This window comes from Loxodonta africana, chromosome 3, assembly GCF_030014295.1.
Source record: "Loxodonta africana isolate mLoxAfr1 chromosome 3, mLoxAfr1.hap2, whole genome shotgun sequence".
Taxonomy (NCBI): domain Eukaryota; kingdom Metazoa; phylum Chordata; class Mammalia; order Proboscidea; family Elephantidae; genus Loxodonta; species Loxodonta africana.
In genome coordinates this window covers 57,987,408-58,001,911 of record NC_087344.1, presented here as the reverse complement: position 1 = coordinate 58,001,911, position 14,504 = coordinate 57,987,408, and the positions used below count along the sequence as shown (strand labels likewise).

At 50.2% G+C, this 14,504-nt stretch overlaps 1 protein-coding gene across 1 annotated transcript in view; it reads right to left on the bottom strand.

Annotated features, from left to right (window-relative positions):
• Positions 1–14,504, bottom strand: part of EPHB2 (EPH receptor B2) — a 228,089-nt gene that overhangs the window by 100,480 nt on the left and 113,105 nt on the right. The gene's annotated exons all lie outside the window — the stretch shown is intronic.

Below are 14,504 nucleotides of genomic sequence, written 5' to 3'. Positions count from 1 at the left end.
AGTTATTTCACCACTCTGAGCCTCTAATGTGAAATCAGGATAATAACAGTAATATTACCACTCTTACTCTTTCCTCATCTTTATTTAGCTTTTTATTGTATTTTAGATGAGGGTTTACAAAACAAATTAGTTTTTCATTAAACAATTAATACATGTATTGTTTTGTGACTTTGGTTGCCACCCCCAGGACATGTCAACACTTTCCTCTTCTCGACCTTGGGTTCCCCATTATCAGCTTTCTGTCCCCTCCTTCCTTCCCATTCTTGCCCCTGTGCTGGTGTGTCCATTTAGTCCAGTTTTGTTTTATGGGCCTGTCTGATCTTTGGCTTCAGGAGTGACTTCAGTACTGAGCTATAAGGGTATCCAGGGGCCATACTCTCAGAGTTTCTCCAGTCTCTGTCAGACCAATATTTTTCAGTTTTTTTTTGTTCGTTTTGTTTTGAGGTAGAATTTTGTTCTAAATTTTTCTTCAGCTCTGTCCAGGACCCTCTATTGTGATCCCTGTCAGAGCAGTCAGTGGTGGTAGCCGGGCACCATCTAGTTGTGCTGGGCTCAGTCTGGTGGAGGCTGTGGTACTTGTAGTCCATTAGTCCTCTGGATTAATCTTTCCTTTGGGTCTTTGGTTTTCTTCATTCTCCCTTGCTCTAGGCAGGGTGGGACCAATGGAGTATCTTAGTTGACCGCTCACAAGCTTTAAGACCCCAGATGCTACTCACTAAAGTAGGATGTAGAACATTTTCTTTCTAAACTATGTTATGCCAGTTTAGCTAGATGTTCCTCGAGACCATGGTCCCTAGACCTCAGCCCAGTAATTTGGTCCCTCAGGGAGTTTGGGTGTGACCTTGTCTTTATTTTATATTTATTTTTAGAATGGCTTGGTAGGCCTTTTTCAGTCTCTTTACTTTTGACCCTGCATCATTTTGCTTCTTTTTTTTTTTTTTAAAAGTATGTAGCTAGATTTATCCTATTTTTTAACCCTACTGAGTCATTGTCTATTGATAAGGGAATATAACCTGTGCACATTTATTGTAGCACTGCATTTAGAACAGGTTTATGCCCAACAAAGATCATCTTTTTCCTTCTAGCATCATTCAAGGACCTTAGTTTTTTGCTCTCCCTTATCCTTGCCCAGGAACCCTGGTGACACAGTGGTTAAGCACTCGACTATAAACCGAAAGGCCAGTGGTTTGAACTCACAAGCCACTCCAGGGGAGAAAGAAAGCTGGGGCAGCTTCTTCTGTCCTATGACTCAGAATCAACTTCACGGCAACAGTTTTTAGATTCGATCCGTTGCCTCAGCTTGCCTTCCCCTTCCACAAGTACCACCTCTGGAGACTCCAAAGGCCGAGCAACATACACCTCTATTGGCACTAGGGTTATATTTGCCAAGTAAAACTAAGGGTCTTCCAGAGTATCTCATAAACTGTCTATCAGAGCAGGAAGGACCTTAAAGATCACCCATTCTCAGACCAGAATACCAAAGTTCAAGGTCAGATACTTTTAATATAGATGTTGGGAAGAGAATCAGGCCCTCTGCTACTAATGTTAAAGGAAGCCCCCAGAGTGCCACTAACCTGCTCAGGCAAGAGAGAAGGGAAAATGGAGAAATGAGAGGAGTAACTCCAGAACCAAAAGAAAGGCTCCAAAATGTTGAAGGGATAGAGGGGGCTGTGCTTAGAGAGAGAGTTTTGTGTTTATTAAGACAGTTCTGAGCCTGGCTCTGCTCAGCTTGCTGTTTGGTCCTGGGCAAGTCAATTCTCTCTGGGCCTCAGGTTCCTCTTCTGGGATAGCAAGAAGTTGGATTCGATATCTTACCTGATTGCATTGTTAAATTCTGCTAATACATTACAGGGACAGTTTAGAGTGATGCTAATGAAAATCCAAGTGGCTAAAAGTGTATGCTTAGGATTCAAACATACCTAGGTTTGAATCCTAGTTCTACCACCAACAATCTGAACGATCTGATGCTGGTCAGTCACTTAAACTGTCCGAGTCTCAGCCTCCTGATCTGTGAAATGGTGATAATAATTCATACTTCTCAGTGTAGTTCCCAGGAGGAAATGAAAAACAGAGGTAAAGCCACTGGCACAGTTCCTGTCACATAATTAAGGAAGGACTCAATAAATAGTAGCTGCTCTTGTTACTGCTATTAGTATTATTGTTACCAGCTAGTCTCTTTCCCAGGGACGGGTTTCCCGATAAGCAAGGTACATATGGGCTTATTTGTGCTTACAATTCCACCTGTTTTTCAACATATCTTTGATGGGAAATTGCGGGCTACAGGTTACTAAGTAAACACAAGGAAGCCCGTGTATACCTTGCTTACTGGTTAATGAGCCCTGCTCTTCCCTAGGAGCCCCATGGAAGCTATAACTGTTATTGTGTAGCTCTAGCTTTTAGGGGAATCTTCATCATTCTACACACGGCACTTTGGGGAGACACAGGTAAGAATGGGAAAATGAAGACTTCAATGCCAGAAGAGACCTGGGTTCAAATCTCAACTTTACCATTTATTAGCTGTGTGATCTGAAGCAAGTCTCATTACCTCTCTGAGCCTGTATTTTGTCATGTTTTCCTGTAGATAATGATGCAAATCTCATTAGGGTCGCTGTGAGATTCAACATAGGCCTGGGGTAGAGTTAGCTCCTGGAAAAATGGGAGCTATGGCTGTGGATTAAGGAAATGTCTGTCAAATGGCAGGATGTGTGAACAGTGTGGGTATGACCAGGCCTGGTCTCAGCTCTTCAAGAATAAAGCCATGAGGCTATCACTCATCTTTTGGCTTAACTGGCCCTGGGGGGTGGTTAAGATACAGGGAGAAAAACCAAAGCTCCGTTTTTAAAAAAACCCAATCAATTTGCAGCAATCCAAATAAAACCCATTAGATGTGGTTTCCCCATTGGAGACACCCAGGGGCCTCTTCCCCACCAGACTCCCAGGAAATTGATTGGCAATTACTGACACTAATGGGGGCCGGAGAGGCCTGGTGATTTCCCCGTCACTCTCTGGAGACAGTGATTACATGTCAAGATCTGTCAGGCTGAGTCCATTCGGGGCAGCCGAGACCCCAGATCTGGCCAGAGACAGGGCAGCCAGCTGGGGTTGAGTTCCTCCTGGGACCCTCACCCCTTTACTTATTTATAGCTTGGTTGGACTCCTGGTGAGTTAATGATCCGACTGGGGCTGTGCAGATGGTGGGTCCTAGCAAGCGAAGATGGGTTGGGGGGCCGGGGAGGCATCCAGGCCTGCCCTTCGACCTAGATCTGGAGTCGCATAAAGGAGGCCTCAGTCCTCACAGGAAGTCAGAGGGCAGAAAGAGAAAGGAAGGGCCACCAGAGAGGCCAAAACAAAGGTCATGAGAGGCAGTGGCTGGAGACAGATTTCAAGACAGAATGAAAAGGCACAATGATCACCAGAGAGAGAGCAGCATCTACCGGGAGAGCAAGCCAAGGCACTGTAGAGCTGGCCAGACCCAAGAAGTCATCCTCTTCACTTTACAGAGCCTTGGCAGCTAAGGTGCAGAGAGGGGTCCCCTAGCCCAGTTCTGGGGGAGCTGGGACTAGAACTCAAACCGTTGTGCAGTGAGCTGGGAGTGAGATGCACCCTGGACAGGAGGGCCTGGGGCAGGGTTCACTCCAACTTACTGGGGCCATCTATGAGCTTGGGAATGGGGACCTCACCTAAGTGGGGTGGGAGACACCTAAACAGTCAATAACAATTCAGAGTCACAGCAGCTATGATGCAGGAAGCATGGGGGGAGAGGAGTTTTGGGAGCTCAGAGAACGGGGTGGGGGAGAGGGCTAAGGAAGGATTCCTGGAGGAGCTGATGTCAAAACTGAGACTGGGAGAGTGAATGGGTGTTAGGCAAATGGCTGTGGGAATGGGTGGGGTGAGGAAAGAAGGGGCTTCTAGGCCAAGAGAACAGGATGTGCAAAGGCTCAGATCTAAGCTGTAACTTATGAATGGAAAGCAGAGAGGAGGCCAGTGAAAGGCTTGGGGCCAGATGGTGAGGGGCCTTCCTTGCAGGACAGGAAGGGGTTGGAGCTTTACCCTGTGTGCAATGGGTGTGTGTTTTAGGCAGACACATAATATGGCCAGATTTCCATTATAGAAAGATGGGCCTGGGGAATGGGTTGGTGGGGAAGAGGAAGACAAGGAGTACAGTTTGGAGGTGGCAGCCCAAATTCAAGAGAAAAAGGAAGAAGCCTGGCCCAGAGCAGGGTGGGAGTGGGGCCTGAAGGGAAGGCGGCAGAATCTGAGAAATTCAGGAGGAAAAATAGGCAGGATTTGGTGTCTGACTGTGAGGCAGGCATGGAGGTGAGAAAGGGCTGGAGGCAGGGGCTGAGGGAGGGGGCAGAGGGGGGTTGGTCATGTGACATGCACAGTAACCTGAATGGGGATGGACCACACGGTTTGGGAAAGGGTGAAATGGCCAGCTGTAGTAAAGGAAGTAATAGGCTGAGGCTCAGAGAGATTAAGTGTCTTGCCCAAGGTCATACAGCCAGGAAGGGCCCAGTCACGTTCAACCCTGTATTAGTTTCCTAAGGGCTGCCATAACAAAGTGCCACAAACTGGGTGGCTTTAAACAATAGCACAATTCTGGAGGCTAGGAGTCTGAATTCAGGCTGTCAGCAGGGCCCTGCTCTCTCTAAAGGTTCTAGGGGAAGATCCTGCTTTGTGTCCTCCAGCTTCTGGTGGTCCCAGGTGTTCCTCGGTTTGTGGTAGCATAATTCCAATCCCTGCCTCCGTCTTCACATGGCTGTCTTCCCTCTGTCTCCTCTCCTACTCCAGTATGGCCTCACGTGAGCTAATTACATCTGCAAAGATCCTACCTAGTTCCAAATGAAGTCACTCACAGGTACCAGAGGCTAGGACTTGGACATATCTTTTTGAAGGACACAATTCAACCCATAACAGATCTCACAGCCCACACATTTCCTACCACTTGTTCTGCCCTTTAGGGAGATTAAAGGACTGGGTCCTTCCCACTTAGCAGTTCCACATCTTGTGCCCTCACCTCTCAGCCTCACCCCAGGAAGCTCCAGGCTAAGGTTTCTCCTGCTCCACCTGTCAGATGGGGAGTTGGCAAATTCTCAGGCAGGCCCATCCTTGGCTACAGGTAAGCGGTCCTTTGGCAGATGGACAGTGAGAGCTGTGCCCACCCCAGCCCAGGGGTTCAGACTCCTGAGAACTCACATCAGCAGGGGGGTCTCTCATGTCCAGAGTGACTGAATGTCAGGCACACCTTTAACCTGCCTGCTCTGAGCTCTGAGCAGAGTGAGACAGAGCATGGGCACCTGCTGGGTAGATGCCTCCCTCAACCTGTCAAAGCCCCAACCTATCCAAGCCCCCAAAATGCAGGTCAGGAGCCAAAGCCTCAATGCCCAGAGCAGAGAGAGGGCTGAAGACAAGGCCCCTGCGTGGACATTCTGAGTGGGAAGGGGTTTGTGGGTGTGTGTGGCTATGGAGTGGTCTGTACAACTAAAAAGGCAGTGGAGATTCTAGAAACTGCATGGGCTCTGAGCCAGGCAGGTGTGGGTTCTGACCCTGGCTGGGATGCTTTCTAGCTGTGTGACCTTGGGTGAGTCACTAAACCTCTCTCTGCCGTGTTTCCTCATCTGTGAAATGGGAATAATACCAGCGCCTTCCTCCTAGGGTGGTTGTGAGGAGTCAGTGAGTTAACACTTGCTATAAACAAACAAACAAACTCAGAACATTTCCTGGCCCAATACTGTTGGTTGGTATGACGATGGTGAGGAAGCCACAGGTGGTAGCTTCAAAATTTACATTGTTCTGCTCTGGCCTGGCCTGAACCTGTGGAGGGAGCAGGCCTGCTTATATTTATTCTTGGCCCGTTCTCACCCTTGGGGGCTGGCTGCGGCATCGAGCGATGCTGCCCGTCCACCGTGGTATTGATCTTCTTGTCTTCCAGGCAGGCACGATGCATTTAGCGCATCCTTCAGCTGCCGGCGGGTCATCCCAGCTGGGAGCCAGCCTGCCCACTTGCAGCTCTGCAAGTGGGTCAAGAAGTTGCAGAAAAGTAGCACTTCTCAGAGGGGCCCCCAGGGTGGTCTGGGGCTCCAGTGAAATGAAAGGCTTCTCCAATCAGGAGCCTTGGACTAAAGTCCTGGCTTGTCCCGCAACTCCCCAGGGTGGCCTCAGGCAAACCACTCGGCCACCAGTAACCTCATCACTTTGGAGTTTATAAATCATGTTCCTACCCATCACCTCATTTGAGCCTCTCAACATCCTTGGGAGTGGGAAAGAGCAAGAGTTATCCTTCCATTTATAGAAGGGGAAACTGAAGCATGGGAGGACTCAGGTACTAGCTTTGTTTTTCGCCAGTGCCTTCAGTGCAGCTTGGAGCCCTCTCTTCAGTACCATAGGTTCTTGATCCCATGCTGCCTCCTGAAATGGTTGACCATTGACCTATTCTTTTTGGTACAGTGACTCTGTATTCCTTCCAGCTTCATTTGATGCTTCCTGCGTCATTCAGTACTTTGTCCATATATTCCTTCACCATTGTAACTCGAGGCTTGAATTTGGTTTTCTAACTCCAGGTCTTTGCACATGTCATCGTAATACTTTGTCTTCTTGAGCTGCCCTTTGAAATCTTCTGTTTAGCTCTTTTACTTCTTATTTCTTCTGTTTGCTTTAGCTACTCGATGTTCAAGAGCAAGTTTCAGAGTCTCTTCTGTCATCCATTTTGGTCTTTTCTTTCTTCCCTGTCTTTTTAATGACCTGTTGCTTTCTTCATGCATGATGTCCTTGATGTCATTCCACAACTTGTCTGGTCCTCGATCTTTAGTGTTAAATGCGTCAAAACCGTTCTTGAGGTGGTCTCTAAACTCAGGTAGGATATACCCAAGGTCGTACTTTGGCTCTTATGGACTTGTTCTAATTTTCTTCAGCTTCAACTTGAAATCCATGCTAATAAAGCCCCCAAATCCATACCCGGGGCAGTCAGGAAAATGTGAATGAGCCTGGGCCCTTCCCCTGACCCAGGGAGTGGGGCACTTTCTTAATAGTGCCATAAACACCTGGGATGAGACAGGAGGGGAACAGTCAGGCCTGCAGAACAGGCTGTCTTCATCCCCATTTTACAAATGGGATAAAGGAGGCCCAGAGAGGTTAAGTAATTGCCCTTGGGTCACATAGCATGTGAGTGGTAAAGCTAGATTCTAAACTCCCTCTCTCTGCTCCCAACACCCACATGCCTTCTGGGCCTCAGAACAGCAGATGCCCTGATGGACTCAGTGGCTCAACAGACTGACTCCTTGGAAAGAGAGCTGGTAGCTCACCCTGCCTGGAGCTCTACCACTAGTGCCACATGGCCAACCAGCCATGCTTCCAGCCCCAAAGCCCCCACCCTGCCTCAGGGACCTTTGCGTAGAACCTGCAAACCACGCTAGAAACTATGAATAGCTTTGCAAACACCACACAGAAATGCAGGTTTGGGAAATTTTAAACAGCTTTTGGAGCCTCCAAACAGCTTCCAGGGCTGACCAACTGCTTCCAAAATGTTCGAATGCCTTTGGAATCTCTGAACAGCCCCTGAGACTTGGACGAAAATTAAGAGCCAAGGAGGGCCCTGGGCCAACACAGGGCTTAGGTGTCCTGTCCTCCCAGCCTGTGAACCCACCTCCCAATGTGGGCTGGCTGCACCCCGGCCCTGGCCTTAAGTGGGGCCCAGCCTCACCTCGGGTCCGACTGAGAAGCTTTGTGGTGGCTCCAAATGAGCACTGAACTCAGAGTCAGGGTCCATCAAGTCTTCTTCGGGCTTTGACCTTGATGGATGATCTTGGACAAATTGCTTCTTCCCTCTGGGTCTCGGTTTTCCCCTTTACAAAGAGGCATTTCTCTGTGTTTTGTGGTGTGTAGGTGGAAACAGCTGAAGGGGTGGATTCAGTCAGTCTCCCTCTCTGAGAAACCTGAGGCCCAGAGAGACTAAGCAACTTGCCCAGCATCATGCAGCCAAGTGGCAGGACTCAAACCCAAGTGCCCCTTGGCTGTAGCCTGTCTGATTCCAAGGGTGCTGGTCTGGGAAAGAACACTGCTGTACTTGGGAGAGCCAGCACATGGGGGCCAAGACAGGAGCCCCCAGCCCTCAGGGCTCTGCTGCTAATGAAGTGAACTTGACCTTTTCACAGGCACTGAATTTAGCTAGCCCCTTACCCTGTCCCCTTTACCTCAATAAGTGCCTTTCAGGAAAGGAAAGGCCTCAGTGGGTGCCTCCCCCACCACCAGCGTGGCACTGGCCTGAGCACCTGGCAGCTTTCACGCGTGGCCACGGAGGGCGGCCGGTTTCAGCCACCCAGAGCCGTCTCCATGGTGACGGGCAGGGAGCCGAGCTGGGCTTTTGAAGAACACTCATAAAGGCGCAAACTTACCCCAGATGAGCCGGCAAGCGTTTGTGAAGCAAAACAGCTTGAGCCAGCTCGGTGCCTCGTAAACCACGGCTGCCAGTGGCCTCGGCTGGGCTTGTGAGGACAGAGCTTCTGGGCTGCCACTGGGGGCTGCGGTGCCTGCTTCCTCCCAGCATCCTTGGCCCCTACCCCAGGCCCACCCACCCACCTAGGTGGCTTTGGAGGTAGACGGGCCTCAACTGGAGTCTGCTTCCTGGTTGTGTGACCCTGAGCAAGTGCATTTGCCTCTCTGAGCCTCAGTGTCCTCATCTGTAAAGTGAGCATGGGGTTACAATGATGCATAACTAGAAGTATTAACAGAGTTGGATAGAAAGGGCACAGCTCCGTCAAAAGGAGGTGCATAGTGGGTGCTAGTTTCCCTCAATTCATCCCACCTTCTTCCAGCATCACCCCTACACAGGGCCACTTCCCCCATACAGTGTCAGGGTCTCCTTCCTCCTGTTCCTGCTGTACTCAGTATGTCTGACTGCATTAAAGACCTCATCGCATTGAACCGTGATAGTATATGGTTTCCCATATAAGCTTGAGCAAGTGACCCTGTCCTCACTGAATCAAAGTCCAAGTTGGCACTCAGTTGCTACTAGCTGCCTGGGAGTCATCCCCGACTCATGGACACCCCATGCACAAGTGAATGGTCCTGCACCATCCGCACAATTGGATGCAGATCTGACAATGTTCTGTTGTGATCTATAGGGTTTTCACTGGCTGATTTTAAGAAGTAGATTGCCAGGCCTCTCTTCCTAGTCTGGAAGCATCACTGAAACCTGTTCAGCTTCCTAGCAACATGCAAGCCTCCACTGACAGAGGGGTGGTGGCTGTGCATAAGGTGCCCTGGCTGGGAATTGAACCCAGGTGTCCTGCGTGGAAGGCAAGAACCACTACCACTGAACCACCAGTACAGCTCAAGAGGTTCTCAGTAAACAAATAAACATGAGCCAATGGAGGAGAAGAAAGGAGGGTAAAGATGGTGCAGGTGGAATAGAACCCTGGTAACCAGCTGGAAGCGCAGCCAAGGTGCCCTGGGCGCTCTATGCAAAGGGCTCTATGTATACATGGGCTCTCCTTAAAGCCCTCATTTTGCAAGGTTCAGAGAGGTGAAGTCACTTGCTGGGGTCACACAACTTGTGGACAGTGACACCAGAACCTGTGCACTTAATCCAGGAAAATCTGGGCATGCCCACCCATGTCCTGAGGCCTTGCAGTGCCATCCTGTCTCCTAGCAACTAGGCCTACCTCCCAGCTGGCCCCTCTGTAGCTCCCTCTCTTCTTCCCCCCACTGGCACCCAACTCAGAGGCTAGTCTCGAGGTCTACCTCTGTGGCACCAGCCCCTCATGTCCACACAAGGAGTCAGGCCTCTCCCTGGAACAGGTATCAAGCTGTCCTCACTCTTCACCCCATTCTTCTTGGTCCCACCCCCCACTGTCTCCCTCTCACTCTCCTTCACACTCAAGCCATTTCTCTCTGCCACTTCGCATCAAGCCTTAAACACCCCATCCAGAGTGACCCATGCTGGCAGGCACTGCTCCATGAAGGAAAAGGCCCAACCCCTCTTTTTCAGACAGCCAGGGCTTGAATTCCAGCCCTGCCACTTACGAGCAGTGTGACTTTTGACAAGTTAGTGAACCTCTCTAGACCTGAGTTTCCTTGCCTGGAAAACTGAAGAAGAGGACCTGCCCGATAGGTTGTTACGGGCTGATGGGTGTAAATGTGCTTTGTAAACAAAAAGGTACTAGGTAGGTGCTGGACATTAATTATAGAATAATAGTGGATTATAATATTAAACCATAACATATAAGTACATAACATACCTAATCATAAAAAAACTACAAATTATCAACTAAAAGGGCACTAAGTGTCAGCCACTGGCTAGGGCCTGTTGGGTGATAGGTTTTGGCTCCCATTCCCAACGACTGTGATCTCTAGTCATTCATTTATCCCATTGTCTGTCCATCAGTCCATCCATCCACCTGTCCATCCACCGATCCACCAATCTGGGCATTCTACCAACACTCTTCAAGCTCTTGTTAGGTGTAACATGCTTGCAAAGTCTCAGACGAGGTGGAAACAGCAAGACTTCATTCCCACCCATGATTTAGATCAGCTACTGTTTATGGAACCCTGACTCTGCCAGGCTTGTTCTAAGTCTTCACTTAATTCTTACAACAACTGTTGCTATGCCCATCTTACAGACAAGGATGCTGAGGCTCGGAAAGGCAGAGGCCAGGATCCTGGGACTCGGAAGGTCCTTCTCCTTGCCTGCGTGCACATCCCTCTCCCCTGGCGCTGCCTGATTGCCCTGCAGCCCCTGCTGGCCAGACATCTTCTCCTGCCTTGGCTGGCAGCCTCATCGTGTTTTACAAGCACCTCACTCTCCACTGCTCCCGCCCTCCACTCCCTTCGTTTCTAAAGTCCCCCTGAACTCAATCGGGTGGATCTGGCATTTCTGAATACCTGTCCTCCCCCCACTCCACCCCGTGGTTTCCAAGGGCTCATAATTTCCATCTCCATGCGTTCCTTATTAATTTTCTTACAAAATGTGTTCCATGATTTCACTGACATCATAGCTGCCCACTCGGAGTGGAAGCCTAGCGGAAAATCCCCAGGTGGGCTGAGGCGCCCCCCGACCCCAGCCCTGGCCCCCACCCCTCGGGCAGCAGACAGACACAGGCAGGACTGTAGCTCCACTACCCCTCTCCCAGCCAGGCAAGCGGGGCAAGTGGGGACTGACTGGTGGTGCCGAAATTCCCTATTATTTCATACTCCTCCACTACCCAGAAGGGGAGATTGGGAGCCTGCATTTCACGAGGGTCCAGGGGCTCAGAGAAGTGAATTGACTGGCCCCGGGCCACACCGCTAAGCCATGCTGGGTCTGGGATTGAAGTCTGGCCTGGCTCTGCAGGCTTATGCCACTCTGCCTCCTCTTTACATTTTTTGCCCTCACGCTCACCCTCAGCACCCTGGCAAGGTTATTTAAAGTCCTTTATCTCACCCGGGCCACCCATGAGGACAGACAGGCTCAGGTACAGACATGCTGAGAGCAAAAGTAGGGGGAAAAGATGACTTTCCACCTGGATCTGGGCTAGACATCTTAAGTATGATGGGGCTGATGCTAACTCACTCTGTGGTCCTGGTCATCAGGGCTTGAGGTGTTAAGCAGGGGCCAAATGGATAAGCAAACAGGGAATTTGGATCCTGCATTGGACCTGAGCTTGGCCCTCAGGGATCTCCTAGACCGGTAGGGCCCAGAGCATAGGAGGCCTGGGCCCGTCCTCAGGCCAGCGGCAACAGAAATGGGATTGGGGGCCTGAGTGATTCTCATATACCTCTCAGAGCTAAGAATCACTCATCTATACAGCCTCCTCATTTTACAAATAAGAAAACAGAGCCCAGAGAGGGCAAGGGACTCACCCAGGGTCACACAGCAAATGAGTGGACAAGCTGAGACCAGACCCTATGTCTCCTGACTCTTCAGTTCAAACCCTTGCCACCTCAACCAAGGGCAAGAGACAGGGTATTTTAGAATTTTAATATGAGGCCACTTGGAGCTGAGCTTACAATTTATTAAGTGTATGGGGTGTGGTGCCAATGGGCTGGGAGGCAGACTGGAGGCGACTGTGGCTTCTGCCCAAATATATACTCTGGTGTATCAGGGTGTCTGAAAGTCCCCATTTGAGCTGCATTGCATTCCTGGCCTTGGGTGGGATGACAGACACTGATGCCTCAGGGGAGATTTGTTGTTGTGTGCCTTCAAGTTGATTTTAACTCATAGTGACCCCATACGACAGAGTAGAACTGCCCCATAGGGTTTCCTAGGTTGTTATCTTTACAGGAGCAGATTGCTAGGTCTTTCTTCCCATGGAGCCACCGGTGGGTTCGAAGCACCAATCTTTTGGTTCGCAGCTGAGCACTTAACCATTGTGCTACCAGGGCTCCTTTAGGGGATATTAAAAACCCAAAACCCAGTGTAGGGGAGATTAGGTGACAAAAAATAAGATGGGACCTGAATGGGGTTGGGACAGGTGAGGGTGGGCAGAGAGGTTGGAAGGTAAACTTCCTGTCTTGGCAGCTCTGCTGGGGTGGGTCCCAGCCTTGCATGCACCTTGTGACCGATTATGGGCCGTCCCTGCTTCCCCCCTCCCATCCACTGGAAAAGTCCACAGAGGTGGAGCTTTCTTACTCATTCTCAGAGAACTCTGGCATGCAGAGGTATAAGGGCTCTTGGAGACTGTGGTGGAGTTCCTTCTTTGACTTTTGGGGAGACCGAGGCCCAGAGAGAAGTGACCTGCCCCAGGACATACAGTGAGTTAGTATTGGCCTGATTTGGCAAGAGAAGGGGGAAATCCAGGTGGATTTTGTAGGTCCTGGAGGACAGCTAGGAGGAGGTGGCACAATGGTATAGCAACTAGCTTGCCCTCAGGTCACCATCAGGACAAGGGAACAGGAAAAAGGGCCTGAGGGCTTCGGGAAGCCCTGGCCTGCCCCAGTACCCCTGCAGTGTGGTACTGAGCAGGCCCTTCCTGCCATAGGAGCACGTTAGCAGCACCTAGGCTTTCACTCCGATCTCCTACACCTCTTCTCCATGGCTAATGCCCACGCTTCTGGCACAACCCCCTTAGCTGGGCATTTAAGGGCCTTTACCATCTGGTCTCAACTGTCCTCTCTACCTACTCTGCCCTTCCCCCTCCCCCAACTATCTCACCAAACATCTGGACCATTTCCCTAACACAAAAAGTACTGTAGCGTCCATGTTGAACTCCCTACCTAGAATGCCCTTTGACCTATCTCCACTTGGCAGACTCCTATTCATCCTTCACAGCCCAGCATGAGGTTTGTTTCCTTTAAGCCCTGCCCCACCCTTAGGACAGATTTGAGCTGACCAGGCCTTCTTGGGCTCACATACTGTGCAGCACATTCCCCTGATACACACTTCCCTGGGTGTGGAGAGGGTCTCATATTCTTATTCTTCTCTGTGCCTGGCACAGAGTAAGTATACAGCACATACGGGGTCTTCTCTTGCTACTGGAGCATTCTTGGTTTCCAACACAGTGCTACACACACTCAAGAACTGGGAAGAAGGCCTTTTCTATGCAAGAAGCGGAAGCAGAAACTTGGAGTCAGATCCTGGCTCCCCTGAGTGATCCAGATGTTTCTTACCCTCGCAGGGCCTCAGTTTCCTCATCTATAAAATGGGAATAACTATGTCTACCTTGAAGACAAAAGGTGCGGATTCAATGAGGTAAAGAGCCTGACACGTCGTCGATGCTGAATGAATGAATACATATATGTTATATATATTAATACATAATATATTAATACGAATGAAGAAAGGCCCTAGTTCCCTGGAAACTTGTTCTCAGGCACTGATCCCTTGGAAAAACATCTTAGAAGGGTTTCCGTCTGATCTGTAGACATCTCTGCACCCCAGCCTAAGCTCCACTTAATTGTCTCACTTGGAGGGTGCTGAGTAAATACTCCAGGCCAGCTGGTGCCTGGAAACCGCCAATTGACGGGGAGCAGCTCGTTAATTTTCCCGTCTCTGCACACAGACCCCGCAGCTTCTGCAACTCATCTTGGGAAATTGAGTGGAGCGGGTCAGGCCGGGGCCAGGGGTTGCAGGAAGTGGGGCTGGGGATGCCAAGGGACTTGAAAGGGCCTGCAGAGGCACTGCTGGGAAGCTGTCCAGGCTGGAGGAAACGGCCCGGAGCTGCCGAAAGGTGGATGGATCCCAGGCCTGGCCCAGCCCGATGGCTGTGACTCAGCTTTCTCTTTCTGGTCTCCACCAGGGTGGGAGAAAGCCAGGCTGGACATACACTAGCCCTCAGGGTGGGCAGCTCTGGAGGCTGGGACACCCCATGCCAACAGCAGTACAATGTAGAATATAGAATAGCACAGTGCAGCGAGCCGAGGTGGCCTGGTAAAGCAGTTAAGAGGCTGACTCTGGAGCCAGGGTCCTTGGGTTTGAGTCCTGGCCCTGCAACTTACTGGTGGGTGTTCTTAAGTAAGTTACTTAACTTCTTTGTGCCTCACCTTCCACTTCCATAAAATAAGGAGAATAATAATAATATTTATTTTACAGA